The sequence below is a fragment of the Paroedura picta genome, chromosome 3 (assembly GCF_049243985.1).
Source record: "Paroedura picta isolate Pp20150507F chromosome 3, Ppicta_v3.0, whole genome shotgun sequence".
Classification (NCBI taxonomy): Eukaryota; Metazoa; Chordata; class Lepidosauria; order Squamata; family Gekkonidae; genus Paroedura; species Paroedura picta.
The window spans coordinates 55,164,529-55,180,103 of record NC_135371.1 but is presented as its reverse complement, the minus strand read 5'-3'; the positions used below and the strand labels follow the sequence as shown (position 1 = coordinate 55,180,103).

At 44.2% G+C, this 15,575-nt stretch overlaps 1 protein-coding gene across 3 annotated transcripts in view; it reads left to right on the top strand.

The window, feature by feature from the left end:
* The first annotated feature begins 6,734 nt into the window (after nt 1-6,734).
* PRKCD (protein kinase C delta) overlaps nt 6,735-15,575 on the top strand; it is an 82,021-nt gene continuing 73,180 nt past the window's right edge. Inside the window, exon 1 of one of the 3 annotated variants that reach the window (XM_077325755.1) lies at nt 6,735-6,755. The gene's annotated coding sequence lies outside the window, so the exon portion shown is untranslated. Of the gene's footprint in view, nt 6,756-7,082; nt 7,275-7,451; nt 7,683-15,575 lie in introns of those variants that run through there. The other 2 variants (XM_077325753.1, XM_077325754.1) reach the window with 2 other exon arrangements.

Below are 15,575 nucleotides of genomic sequence, written 5' to 3'. Positions count from 1 at the left end.
CCCATGATGTTCTGATGGATAAGTTGAAGGACTGCAATCTGGATTTTCAGATAATTAGGTGGATAGGGAATTGGTTAGAGAACCGCACTCAAAGAGTTGTTGTCAATGGTGTTTCATCAGACTGGAGAGAGGTGAGTAGCGGGGTACCTCAGGGCTCGGTGCTCGGCCCGGTACTTTTTAACATATTTATTAATGATCTAGATGAGGGGGTGGAGGGACTACTCATCAAGTTTGCAGATGACACCAAATTGAGAGGACTGGCAAATACTCCGGAAGATAGAGACAGAGTTCAACGAGATCTGAACACAATGGAAAAATGGGCAAATGAGAACAAGATGCAATTTAATAAAGATAAGTGTAAAGTTCTGCATCTGGGTCAGAAAAATGAAAAGCATGCCTACTGGATGGGGGATACGCTTCTAGGTAGCACTGTGTGTGAACGAGACCTTGGGGTACTTGTGGACTGTAAACTAAACATGAGCAGGCAGTGTGATGCAGCGGTAAAAAAGGCAAATGCCATTTTGGGCTGTATCAACAGAGGCATCACATCAAAATCACAAGATGTCATAGTCCCATTGTATACGGCACTGGTCAGACCACACCTGGAGTACTGTGTGCAATTCTGGAGGCCTCACTTCAAGAAGGACGTAGATAAAATTGAAAGGGTACAGAGGAGAGCGACGAAGATGATCTGGGGCCAAGGGACCAAGCCCTATGAAGATAGGTTGAGGGACTTGGGAATGTTCAGCCTGGAGAAAAGGAGGTTGAGAGGGGACATGATAGCCCTCTTTAAGTATTTGAAAGGTTGTCACTTGGAGGAGGGCAGGATGCTGTTTCTGCTGGCTGCAGAGGAGAGGACACGCAGTAATGGGTTTAAACTTCAAGTACAACGATATAGGCTAGATATCAGGAAAAGGTTTTTCACAGTCAGAGTAGTTCAGCAGTGGAATAGGCTGCCTAAGGAGGTGATGAGCTCCCCCTCACTGGAAGTCTTCAAGCAAAGGTTGGATACACACTTTTCTTGGATGCTTTAGGATGCTTAGGGCTAGTCCTGCGTTGGGCAGGGGGTTGGACTAGATGGCCTGTATGGCCCCTTCCAACTCTATGATTCTATGATTCTATGAATCTGTAACTGCTCAGTGAGCAGTATCATATTTGGTTAAGGGCTAAGTGGGCGGAGAGTGGGCGGGCCCTCACCAGGACAGGACAGAATTCTAGCCAGTCAGAAGCCACGAAGCCAGTCGGGAGGCCCAATCATTGGACCAAAGTTCTGACAAGGCTCACCCACCCAGGGGCAGTCAGGAGACATCACTGCCAGTCTGCTCCTGACCACTGCAGGGAGAGGAGGTCAGCAGGGCTGCCAAGGGGGATGAGAACAGAGGCTTGGACAGGCTGCGCCAGCCCTTTTTATCCCAAGGCTGTCCTAACTGTCGCGTCCAACTGTAACTTCCCTCTGCCTCAGAACCCTGACAGAGCTGTCAGGAGGCTGGTGAATGCACTCCCTCCCCCTCCCTTGACAGCCCCTGACTGAGGGAAGGGAGGCGTTTCCAAGAGCAATGCAGGGGAATCTGAGGGCATTGTTTTTTTTGGGGGGGGGGATTTTTCCTTTTGCCAAACAGTTGGCTGACAGGGAGGCCACAGAAAATCCCCTTCTCACTTAAAATACTGCTCTGGCAGGGGGTTAGACACAGCCAAGCCATGTGTATTTCTTCTTCACAACTCTCTGCAGATTTGAGGCCTACTGCACAGCGTTATTCTGCAGATGAAACTGGATGCTGTTGCAGAGGTTCTTTTGTCTCCTATTTCATCTGCACAACAACCCTGTGCAATGGGCCTCAAGTCTTTCAATTCAACAACAACCTTTGTGGGAAGCCTTACATTTTTCTTCTCCACCACAACCCTGTCCAAAGTAGCTCTTTCTGCCTGAGGAGCTGATCTTTATACTCTGCATATGAGCTGTAATTCCAGGAGCTCTCCATGCCCCATCTGGAGGTTGGCTACCCCTGGGTTGGAAATATTCCTGGAGGTGTGGAGGTGGGATTTCAAAATCATACAGTGTCCAGCCTTCAAAGGAGCCATTTTTGGCTGCAGTTGGGAGGGAGTAGTGCAAGTGTGTCCCTTCTGGGCTATGGGCTATGGCCAGCCCTTACCAGCAAGTGTTTGTATTTTGGGGTGCAGACCAGCATCAGTCCTGTGAGTCTGGAAAGTGCAGGAAGATCTGAATAAACAATATTTACAGCCTGAAACTGTAAATAGTGAACAAGTAAAGGGCTGGAGAGACACGGGAACTGAAATGACTTTTTCAAACTTGGCCTGGCAAATAAAAAAAAGTATAAAAAACCTTACTAAGTTCAAGACTGCTGTGCACAGAGAGACTTCCTCTTAGGGTTGCCAGCTTCCATGTGAGGCTCTCTACTTCACCTCCCTCATGGGGAGTCTGCTATGGGGAGAGGAAGGGAGGATGATTGGAAACTGCTTTGAGACACCTGAGGCCTGCTGGGTCACTGTGGCCCATTCCCAGTTCTCTCAAACCCCTCACAGCCCCACATCCATCACAGGCTCCATCACAGGCTGTCTTTTGTGGGGAGACGAAGGGAAAAGGTATTTGTAAACCGCTTTGAGACTCCTTTGGGTAGTAAACAATAGGGTTCAAAAATCCAGTTCTTCTTCTAAGGAGCAACCATGAAAGAAGCATGTGGGCACATAACATTTTATCAGCACTGAAAAAATGGAGACAGAAGGAACAGGGTGGACACCTGTGTATGTGACGACCCCATGGCAGGGGGACATTTCGGTGTCTGTGGCCTAATTCACACAATAAGGTAAACTGGGAGGAATTGGTTGCCATGTAATCTCCCCCTAAGAAGAGTCTCCAGTCTGATTTTCCCTTCACATATCTGAAGACATGGCTTTGGAAAGCTCATCTGTAACCACTATGCCACAGTTGCCAAAGGTCAGTCATCTCCCATACTCATTCCAAACCACAGGTTTGTGACACCCATATATCCACACCCATGCCCTCATTTGTCACCATGCCACCACAACTTCCCACACAACACACACATTCAACCCCATGCCCTTACAAACTGGACAGCTCCTCCCCTTCCTCTTCCCACCACCAAGCTCTAGTGCCCATTGTATTCCTGGATACAACGGGCTTTCTCCCTAGTAAAACATGAAACAGTGCAGTATGGTGACCAAAGCAAATGCTTTTAAACATTACAAGTAATCTAACCTCTAAGAATGACTTATTAGTGTTATATATTTCCATTTCAAACTTATATTGATATTATATATTATACACACAAACTGGCTTTAATGTTAAGATACTCAGACAAAGTCAATGAGAAACAGTCTATTTCAGGCACACCAGTTCATTCAGCTGTGTTGCGTAAAGTTACAGGACTAAATATTATTTGGTATACATTTCAGAAGTAAAAAAAATCTATATACAATACTATAAAGGAGTGTGTATACTTTCTCAGTGTACTGAAGATTCCAAAGCCACCAGAAAGAGCCCCACCCATGCAAGGGGCTTTGGAATCTTTGGAAAGCCAACCAAAATACAGCTGCCTGTGAAGGCGGAGGGTCGGGAGTGTTTAAAGGGTGTGGGCAGTCGCCTAACAGCTGATAATGATAGCCACGTTGCCTGCTTTTTTAAAATTCATCCCCAGCTTGCAGAGAAATTTAAAGGAACCAGATGGTGTGGCTATCATTCTAAGCTATTAGGTGGCAACCCTTTAAATTCCTCCCCAAATCTTTACAAACAAAGCTACCTGTGAAGGTGGGGCTGGCATTTAAAAAGAAGCAACAATAGCTTAGGCACTCCCTTCAAATCTCTCCCCCACCCCATCTCACTTATGTACACATCCTATCCCATGAACACAACCCAAACCGACACAACAAGCTTTACTGCTAGTGGAACATAAAACACAGACTAGTCCCCCCCCCCAAAAAAAAAAGTAGGAGCTTCTCTGTCCACGTTGCATGCTAGAAATATCTACCATCTTTAGACATTTTTCTAGACTCTGTAAAGAAATAGAAACTGAAATTAAGCATCTGAGTGGCACAACTGCCAACATTTTAATACTCAAGAGAAGTAGATGTTATTCAGTATTACTTCCTTGATGTAGTCAAGCTGGTTAAAGGTTGTGCTGTTTTTTTTTTCTTGTCCTGCTGGTTGATAAGGATTTGAACAGTCAGCATAAACTTGACATGGATACATTTCCATGATGAACACAGGGATGTCCCAAAGTTCATTTGTAGAGTTTCTTGTTACAAACTATACTATCAGCATTGAAAGTTGTCTCATAATGAACACTGGGGATTGCCCAAGGAACACTTCTTGAACACACACTATCAGTTTTGGAAATTTGCTTTCTTTCTCATTCATCTACCTCTGACTCATGCCCAATATGGCAGAGCAAGAGCATGAGCAAATATAGGATACTGACAGCAGCAGAAAGTATCAACCGCTGCCGCCTAAAACTTTAAAATAAAACTTTATCTCCCTGTCTTTTCAACAGATATTTATTATTATTATTACTTATCATATGGCGTGTCTGTAATATAGCCAGGAGAACCTAAGAGTGTCTGGCTGCCAGGCAAGAGATGTTGGGAGGTGGTTTGCTATTGCCTGCCCCCAAGTCACAACCCTGGTATTCCTTGGAGGTCACCCTTCCAAGTACCAATCCTGCTTAGATTCCAGGATCTGATGGGATTGGCTATATGCAGAACACCTACACACCTGACATTTTGAAATTTAAAATATTGCTAGGAGCACTGGACACCCAGTGATAGGACTGCAATTTCAGGAACTTGGAGATTAATATGTAGTTGTTCATGTGTTCCAATGTAATGCAGAAATGATATCAGCTCAGCAAACCAGTGAAATATACACCAGTGTACATACAGGACCACCTTTTCTCTTATAACCCCCCAAGAGTATTAAGATCAGTATCTGCTCTTGGTCCCTGGCCCCAGCCTAGTAGAATGAGCTTCTGAGAGAGATCAGGGCTCTGTCAAACTTAAATCAGTTCCACAGGGCTTGCAAGATGGAAGTATTCCACCAGGCTTATGGTTGAGGGTGAAGGTAACATCCACCAAGATATGCTGGTCTCACCGCTGGGAAGAGGAGGAAAGCTAGAATATTGGCTCCTGCCTGACAACCCCCAGACTGGAATTTTAGGAGCAGTTTTGTTCTTAATTTTTAATTTTTGTATATTGTTTTACTGTTGCTACCCTGAGTGATATGGAAAAGCAGGACAGAAATAAAAATATATTATAATTATTGTAGTAGTAGTACTAATAGGAAAAGGATGAAAAATTAGCCAGCAATGTAATGTGTCTTATCTTCAATCTGCTGTTCCTCTCTCCCTCCTTCAAGCAGTGTGGGGCTACTCTTTTCAAAGGCCACTTGGCTTCCTAGGCTGCCCCCAATTGGCATAGATATCTTTAAAAGTAACTTGGCAGACCAATGGCCACTAATGATAAGTAAAAAGGGATTTTTGACATCCTCTGGATACCAGTTTTAGAAGGAAGCATCAAACACAGACCTGTTTGCTGGTCTTCCTAGGAAGCTGGCTGCCCATGGTGTGAAATAGAATGCACCACCAGATCCCAGAGTATACTTCAAGTTCTGAAGGGCTGCTAAATATGTTTCCTCCCATGTAGCATATCACTTTGCTTCATTGTTTTTTTACCCCAGCCCTGCTCCAATGCTAGCAGTGAGTGGTGAAATTTTTAAAAATCTTAAAATACTGAAATTGAGTATAACAAGGGCAAGTAGTTCAGTTTCTGTTTCAAAAGTAGTTACCTATTCCTCTATATAAGCTGTGAATATGTAGAAATCATATGTCTATTTTGAACTTTCATATACCTTTTGTGTCATATAAGCTTATAACTCCAGTTTACACAGCACTTGCTCTCACATATCGGGGGGGGGGGGAGGAATCTTGAGTTTAAACTTGGATATGTTGTTGTTAGGTGCGAAGTCGTGTCCGACCCATCATTACCCCATGGGCAATGATCCTCCAGGCCTTCCTGTCCTCTCCCATTCCCCAGAGTCAATTTAAGTTCCCATCGACTGCTTCAGTGACTCCATCCAGCCACCTCATTCTCTGTCGTTTATATTTATAAATTTATATTCTAGTGGGCAGGGATTTGTTTGATTCACATGCTGGGCCACATTTGACTATTAGATACAGTATGTTACCATTTGCTTTGAAACAGGGCAAGATGGGTGGTTGGTTGGTCAATCAAGCAAACTTTGAAGAGAGACAACAAATCAGCAAGTTTAAGGAAAATACTTCCTCAGAACACCCTTCACAAGTCTAAGAAGTTAGGCTTTACTCAGGAAACCTGATGCTGCCCTCAGTCTTCCGAGTGCCACAAGTTTTCTTTCTAGCTTCCCTTCATTACAGGCAACTGGCACCAGCCCAGCAATCTCACTAAAAAAAAAAAAGATATAAAAATGCTGGAGAGGGGGTTAGGAAAGTTGAGATAATCTTTTCCCACGGGTTAGTGCCTCCTGCCAAGCTTCAACTGCAGGGAAACTCTTTTACAACTTCACTCTAGCCTCATTTGAACACTGGAGCGATTCAAAGTGAGTTCCCTGACTGACGGAGAAAGCCATGGCCGCTCTGAAGTCGCCCACACCGCAGCAGCCACTCGAGGAACCGGCTCCCCACGGAACAAGAAGGAGCAGAGGTGACTTTTTAAACGCCCGCAACCCCTCAAGGAAGGGGCTTCCTCAGGTATGGCGGGCAGCAAGACCGAGAGGGGGGCCTGAGGCGGCTCGCGCAAACCAGCTCCTCGCGGGGGTTTTGAGCCTTGGAGAGTCCCTCGCGGAGGGCAAACAAGCAGGGGCGGGAAAAGCGAACTTGGAAGAGAGGAGGGAAGGGAAAGGAGGAAGAAAAAGCGAAACCAAGCCCCGCGAGGCAGTTCCCTGGGGTCCCACAAGCAGGGGGAAAGACGAGATGGCGAGGGTGCCCCTTCCCGCTCACCGCCCAGCGAGGCGAGTAACCCCGCGAGCGTCCCCACTGCGCACCCTCCCTCGGGCAGCGGCGGTGGCAGGTGAGCGCGTCCGGCGAGAGCGGCGGCCGGAGGCGGAGCGCGCGTGGAGAGGGGAGGTGCGAGCGTGCAAAGGGCGGGCGGTCCCCAGGCGGGGGCAGCTGAAACTCGACGGGCGCTCGCTTTGCGGGGCAGAGCTCTCGGCCGCGGTGCGCCGGGTGAGTTTGGCGCGTCCTGCCCAGGAGGACCCCGCGCGCAAAAGGGTGAGTGGCTCCGGGGGCTCCTCTCTGCGAGGCCAACGCGCGGGAACGGGAGCGAGAGGAAGGCGCTGTTGAGCATGCGAGTTCCTGCCCCGCCTAGCCCCTCGGTGAATGAGGAAGAGGCGCGGGCATTGCCTCCTCGGGTCGCTTGAAAAGACTCGCTCGCAGTTCCGCTCTCCTCCCCCACCCCCCCAAAACCAGTGGCGGAGCATCTCGTCGCTCCGCTGCCTGAAGCCCCTTCGCGCCTCAGCAGCTCCTCTCCAGAAGACGCGTTGGACTGCCGACTCTCGCTTAGGGCTGGGCGGCACGCACTTGGCGAAAGAAGCTCCGCTGCTCTTTCTCTCCGTCCCTGTTGCAATCGCAGCGAGTCCTCTGGAACGGGGCGAGCGAGGCAGACGGGGAGCTGAGCAGGTAGCGCCCGCCGCCGGAATTTCCCAAGTGTCGCCTAAACTCGGGCTGCTGACTCTACCATCTGTCCGCGGATTGGCTCCCCCGGGACTTCCTCGTTTAGGAGGCTCCATCTTTTCTTGAAGCACTCTGCCAAATTCATGCAAATCAAATGGTTTTTAAAGGGGGAGTGATTCCTTGGTGGTAGCTTGATGTCTTTGCCGTTTACTTGAATAACTTTTAGAATGCTGAGCCTTGTTCATGTTTCCGGTTGCTCGTACAAAGCTGTTGTTGTGTTTTTTTTTTTTTTGGATGATCCAGACTTTGAAAAAGAGAAAAAGAACTGTAATGAGTTTTTCCCAGAAGTCACCTTTCAGAGGCTGGTCCTCTTTCTTGTCAAGCAAAATATCTTAATCTGGTCTTTGCAGCCGTCTAAATCTCTGTAGGAAATTGGGGTGGTTAAAAAGGCTAGACATTTTAGCCACACAAGAAAACAAATAATAGCAGGATATGTGAACTAGCAAGTATTCGAATGGAAAGGCAACATCCCCAGTGGCCTTGCCTTTAGGAAGACACATTCAGGTTTTTCCAGTCTGAGCTTTACATTTTCATAGCAGATGATGATTATTTAGGATGGGGATATTGGCATCTGTTATAAACAGTTTTTCTCCCTCTTGCAAAATACTAGAATTTAAGGGAAACTGTCAGGCAGTAGGTTCAGGAAAAACAAAAGGAAATGCTACTTTACACAGAAAGTGATTAAAATGTGGAATTTGCTGCCAAAAATGTAGTGATGGCCACATGAATAAACAGATACATGGAGGATACATCTATCAGTGGCTACTAGGCATGGCAACTGTGGGAAATCTAAATCTTTGAATCCCAGAGCCAGAAGACAACATAATGGAAAGGCCTTGGCCTCTGTACCCTGTTATTGGCTGTGCAGAGGAACTGGTTGGCCACTGTGTGAGACTGGATACTGAACTAGATGGACCTCTGGCTTGAGCAAGCAGGGCTCTTCTTAGCACAATATTCAGAGCATTGAAAACACAGTTACATTTGTTTTTATGAAGTGTATCTTTTGGTCTCTGTTTGGATAGCTTATGCATGTCCCATAGGGCTAAGGTTAACTCTGCCTCATGTTATCACAGAACCCAGTGACTGCAGACAGCATTTGAGTGGTTTACTCAGAAAGGGTTAGGCCAGTTTGGTTAGCAGCCACAGGCATTTTTCTTGTTCTGTTGTTAGAGCTGGAAGGGTTGTTTACTTTCCCATTAAGTGGATGGTCAGGTTGGGCTTGCTTTGTTTGTGCCATGCATGTTGTACACCTGTTCTGTACTTGGGACACTCTTGATCTTCATTGTGCTTGTTGATCACTGTTGAGATAGTACTGCCTCTAGGCAGAGAGCTGGACTTCTGTTTGACCTTTTCCAATTCTATTGTCCTGAATCTTGTAATAATCATGGCTCTATACCAGTATTGCTGGGGAATTTTTGCTGACGTTGCAGAGAGATATACCACTGGTTGCCAAGTTTCATTTTTTCAGGATTGGGCTCCATACATTGCAGTCATAAAACCTTTGTGTATCTGCAGCAGTAAGCTAAGGCTGATGGGTGTTTGGAGCCACAAGGTGGACACTTGTATGTTTGTCTTAGGGGTTGTGGAGCCAGTAGTACAAAAGAACTCAACACATTGAGTAATGATAGTTCCTTTCTTGTGACAGTAGCAAGTATATATCTAAATTAAATAGCTGAATCGTTTAAACAAGTATGGTAGTTCAGATTTGGGCCCTAAGATAATTAGTTCCAGGAAGCATATCAAACCTTGTCTGGGAAACATAGAGGGAAGTTAATGATTTAGCTCATAAAGTCATAGGGCTATTGTGGAAAGTTATAACTTGCTTATCCTCAGGTCAAATTTAGTGTACAGTGTGAAAACCCTGTAAACTCCTGGTTTACAGGAGTGTGATAAAACAAATGCAACTTGTGGTGAATGTTCTTAATAATTTTACTAATCAATTTAGCTTGATGTAGAAGAATACTTGTTTCTGATCAGAGAAATGATACACGTTACACAGCTTTTCTGACTTATCGACAAATATTCTGGAGGTTCTGTGTGCAGATTTATTAAGAAGTGTGTTGGCCGACTCAGATTAGGACCATGGTGAATGGGGAGAGAAGATGTCAACCCTTCCCCCCTCAATCATCATACAATTCAAGATTTATGTGTACCTGGAAATTAATTTTTTTGTACTGAAGTTTGAGAACACATCTGGACAATAGGACTTTAACATACAAATTGGCCCGCACTGTCTATATTGGAGTGGGAGGTAACTTGATTTTATTTTTTAACCTCAGATATATTTACCTTGTGGTATATCAGTGTAGTATAGTGGATAGTGGTCTAGGATTGGAAGACGCAAGTTCAAATCACCATTTTTGCCATGGAACCTTGCTGGATGACCTTGAACCAGCCACTCTTTCTCAGCCTAATGTGCCTCCCAGAGTTGTTGGGAAATAAAATGGAGGAGAGAAGGACTATTTTATATAAGCCATTTTGGGTTTCCATTGAGGCAATTACTGTATTTGCCGGCGTATAAGACGACTGGGCGTATAAGACGACCCCTCAACATTTCCACTCAAAATATAGAGTTTGTTACATTACATTACAGTACTATGGGCCACTATGGGCAGCTATGTCTATCCCAACTGAAGTGCACCCGGCGTATAAGATGACCCCCCCCCCCACTTGGAGGCATGTTTTTCAGGGGGGGAAAGTAGTCTTATACGCCAGCAAATACTGTAACTTTGGTGATCCTAAAGATGTCACTGGACTCAGACTTTGTTCTATGATGGTGTGTTTGTGTCATGTGGAGTGGAATACCCTAATGAACTCAGAAATATGGTGAGGACAGAATGAAATATGTGGAAGAGAGGAAGAAGAAACTCCTTTTGATGAGTGAAAAGATACAGTCACTGAGAGGGATATGGCTGAAGAGTAATCATACAGTCATATTCCAGTTTAAACCTTTTTTGGGGGAAAGGGGCTCAGACGGAATAAGTTTGAATAAGATTGCACTGCAGATTTATTTTGTTTTATTGCTAAGAATGCCAGTATTTCCAGCGATAACTCTTAAGTGCATAGGTTGCAGAGTTTTCTCTAACAAATTGTTCGACAAATTGACTAAAATCATTTGGAAGGTAACCCTAATTAGCTGTACAGCAGATCCGTAAAAAGAAGTATTAAAAAAATAGAAGTACATACAAAAATGGCAGATACTATATTAGACTAGGCATTTCTTTATCACACAGGAGGGACTGCCTCTTCAAAGACTGTATTTGCTATAGCAATGTGTGCATAATTCGAAAACAGAAATGTTTTTTATGGAGAAATAATAATGGCATAAGTACATTTGTGGAAAATAGATTGAGCTCAGATGGTTACAATTTATTTAACTGACCAGCACCCTTTTATATAAATGATGATGGAATCTTCCAGTGAGTTGCCACTTATTTTAGAGCAGTTGGCCTAAAAGGACAGACAGTGTGGTGTAGTGATCAGAGTGCCAAATTAGGCCCAAGTTTGAATCCCTGGGACATTTCCACATCATTTAAATGTAGTGAAATGCTTACCTTATGTAGTTGTTATATTCTGGCTCCTCCATATGACTTCACCAACATCCAGCATCTGGGTGGCTACATCCTCCATTTTAAAGCGCTAGTTGGGGAATCACATTAAGTCGATTCCCCAACCTATTTAGTGCAAGCTACAAGAAAGCAACCAGCAGGCAACCAGCAGAGGAAAGGTATGGGAGGCTCAAATGAACTAAAGGCACCTGCCTCATTCTACCTTCACACCCGCCTCCCTCTGCCTTATTACCAGGTACAGGAATTTCTTTTTTAAAAGGTCTAACATCCTGGAGCAAAGACACAGGAGGTGATGGTACTGCTTTATTCTGCTCTGGTTCGGCCTCACTTGGAGTACTGTGTTCAGTTTTGGGCACTCCAATTGAAGAGGGATATAGACAAACTGGAGCGTGTCCAGAGGAGGATGACAAAGATGGTGAGTTTTTTGGAGACCAAGGTATATGAAGAAAGGCTGGGGGAGCTTGGTCTGTTTAGCCTAGAGAGGAGACGTCTAAGAGGGGATTTGATAACCACTTCAAGTCTTTAAAAGGGTGCCATATAGAGGATAGAGCAGAGTTGTTCTCTCTTGTCCCAGAGGGACAGACTAGAACCAATGGGATTAAATTAATTCAAAAGAAATCCCATCTAAACATCTGGAAGAATTTCCTGGCAGTTAGAGCGGTTTCTCAGTGGAACAGGCTTCCTTGGGAGGTGGTGGGTTTTCAATCTTTGGAAATTTTTAAACAGAGGCTGGATAGCCATCTGATGGAGAGGCTGATTCCGTGAAGGCTTAAGGGGGTGGCAGGTTACAGTGGATGAGCGATGGGGTTGTGAGTGTCCTGCATACTGCAGGGGATTGGACTAGATGACCCATGAGGTCCCTTCCAACTCTTATTATTCTGTGATTCTATGACAAGCGTGCAGGCAATGCCAGAAATAATTTCCCCCCTAAAGCTGTAACACAAAACATGTTTCTCTAAAGCCCCCTCCCCCAAAAAATCAGGAATGATATTAATTTTTTAAAAGTTATATGCATAGGCATTTAAACAGAACTATGAATTTTAAAAAAAGTTAGCAGACATCGCGGGACCTTTAAAACATTGAGAAAGGAGATTGGTTGCCTGGATTGATTGACAGTGGAAGAGAGTCACGTGTAAAGAGAGCTGCCATTTCCAGCAGAACTTGTGGAGAGTGAGAAGTGCAAAAAGGCAGCAGACAAAAGCGAGACAGCAAAAAGGTGAGGAGAGGCTGGGAGGCACGATAATGTGCCATTCAGTTGACATAACACTATTTTTACCGATGTGCAGACATGCCCCTGGTTTTCCCTGGAAGCTTGCTGGGTGACATTGGACCATTCACATACTCTCAGCCTAGCCTACCTTAAAAATTTGTTGTAAGGATAAAATGGAGAAGAATTGAACAATGTAAGCTTCTTTGGGTCCCACTTTGGGGGGGGAATGTTGGGGTATAATCGAAGTAAATAAATAAAAGCAAAAGGTTAGGACAATAGTGTATACTGGGCTGAAGAGGTATTGAGAATATGTTCTTGCTTTCTATATGAACGATAAAGCAGTCTCCCTAAAAAGCAGTGGGCTGTGAGAGGTCCCTTATCTACTGAAGAATTAGTGTGCTTTCATAAGCATGTGTAGCACTTCCTGTTCATTTCTTACCAATGCGTGTTATCAGGATGCTAGAATGATAACTGTCAGTTATGCAAAACAGTAATGGTAAGCTTGAGGATTGGTGGGGGAATGGTGAGTGCAGTTGCAACGTATCTTCCAGACATTAGTGGTGCATTGCGGTCCCATCTTATAAATCAAGACACCTTTAAATGCAGTTGTAAAGCTTGGGGCAATGTATTTCCATGCTCATAGTCGAGGTATTCTTATTTTCAAAATTTTATACTTCTATGTCATTTTAATGGTAGGGGAATGGTAGCGGACAGGAAGGCCTGGAGGATCATTGTCCATGGGGTTGCGATGGGTCGGATACGACTTCGCGACTAACAACGTCATTTTTAAGTCAATGTTTAAGTTTCTAGATTGGAAGATATATATGCTGAAAGTGTATAAAACATATGTTCATGTCTAAAGCTTGCTATGCTTTGAGAGCATTGAGGAAGTTCTTGGTATTAATCATGACATTTTTTGATAAACATGGAATTAGATCTACAAACAGTCTGTAAAAAGCTGTAAAGCTATTAATATCTAAACAATTTTGGGGGGATTAAAGTCCTATTGATGTATAAACAAAGCTTGATTCATTTTAGATTAACATTTCTAATGTAAGTTTAAACATGTTTTTACGTGGGGCAATCTTTGTAAAGCAAATACCAAGTTTCTGACATAATCTTATTCTATTAATGACATTTTAATATTCAGATTCATTATCTTAAAACCACTAATTTGGTTCATAAAAGTTTTTCAAATAATTATGGGGGGGTAGTCCATATATAAACTGTTTATTTATTTATAGAATTTCTAATCTGCCTTTTTCAAAGCTTACCTGTGTTGCTTTTTAAAAAATGTATCTTCTTTGCTGCTATTGCCGTGGCACTGAGACCTCATTCAGATGCCACGCTAAGCTACAGCTAAACTCCCGTTTTCTGAAATGGGGATGAACCTGACTTGTTCACCACATGTCTGTGCTTCCTTTGCTCATCTCTCCCCTGCCCCCTTCCTTTCTCACAGAACAAATGGAAACAAACTCAAATGGAAAACAAGCTCTAATTTCCTACCAGGGAAAAATCGGAGCCTGCATTTTCCCTAGAAACTAGAATTCTAATTCAAAATTAAGTCCTGTACATTGTGCTCCCACAACAACCATGCGAGGTAAATTAGGCAGAAAGAAATGCTTTCTCCAAAGCCACCCAGTGAGCTTTGTGGCTTAATGAACCTGAGTCTCCTGGATCCTAGTCTGCTGTGACAACATCACAATAGTGTAAGCTGCCTTGGAGTGGAGTTACAGCAGAGAAAAGCCACATTTAAATAAAATGAATACATTCCTATGGGATATCCTATCCAATCTAAAAGAGCACAAAAAGTTCTAGAAGCAAAGAGTTGAACTGCTAGGCAATTTCTGCACAGAGTGCCAAATTGCACTGCAATGGCAGGATGGATAGTAAATGGTGCTATTTCTCCCCTCCACACTCTGCTGCCACATCTCTCATTTTCCTCTCCACACTCAGGGAGAAAAAGGCATAAGAAAGAGCAACATGCTATTTTACTCACCTATCCTCAGCCTATCAATCAATGGAAGAAACCAATTGGAAGTTTCTCTCCAAAGATCCCCCCCCACGAGCACCATTCTATTCTTTTCTTTTTTAATAAAGCCAATGTGTGGTAATGCATACTCATTGAAATACATATGGGTTGTCACAGAAGACAGAGGTCCCAAAACAATAAATCCAAATGCGGCCTGCCTGCCTTTTGTGTGTCACACCCCCATCCCTCCCGCACCTCTCCCCCCCCTCATCCCGGTGGTCTACCCACCTGCCACTCAGAAAACAGCAGAAAAGCCTTTCCATGCTCACATGTAAGAAAATTAGCTTACCAAAGAGAGAGGTCCAGTGGAAAACTTCTGCACAAGTTTCTACATCCAGGGAGTTATGTATGTAAATATCAGTTTAGGGATTTTTTTTAAAGCCTTGGACTCCTGCCCTCTTTCTCCATGAGCAATTCTGAAATGGGAGCAACACCACCCAAGCTGTCGCGTCCCCCCCCCCATGCATGCGCGCACACACACTTGCCAGCAGAAGACGCTGGATTTACTGCATAGTTATTTTTAAATGGTGAAATTGTGAGCTGCCTACTGGCCAACTTCGGGATGTTGGCAACATCATGTGGAGGGGCTGAATATGCCGCTAACATTCGGAGGCTGTCCAGATACAATTTGCATGTGCAGAAATGGCCCAAAATTAGAAAAAAGTTAAAGAGTCTAACTTGGATTCTTCAGGAAGTTTTTGGAGTGTTGCTGAAAGTTTTGTTTAAAGAGGAAGCTGGGGTTGCAGCTGTCAAAGATTGTTTTGGGTGGGTGGGTAAGAAGATTTGCATGTGGTATCTTTCACAGATACTTTTGTACAGCAAAGCCTTGCTGCTTTTCCTCTCTAGTTTTTTAAGCACATTGTCATTCAGACACATTGCAATTATTTGGAAGTAAAGCTAAGTTTCCAAATGATTTGAAAATTTAGAGACAAATTTTCTACAGACAGTGAAATGTGCTCACATGATTCAAGGCTGGCAGAAGGAAACCAAATGCCTTTCTTTACAATGACTAATTTTGTTCTCCATCT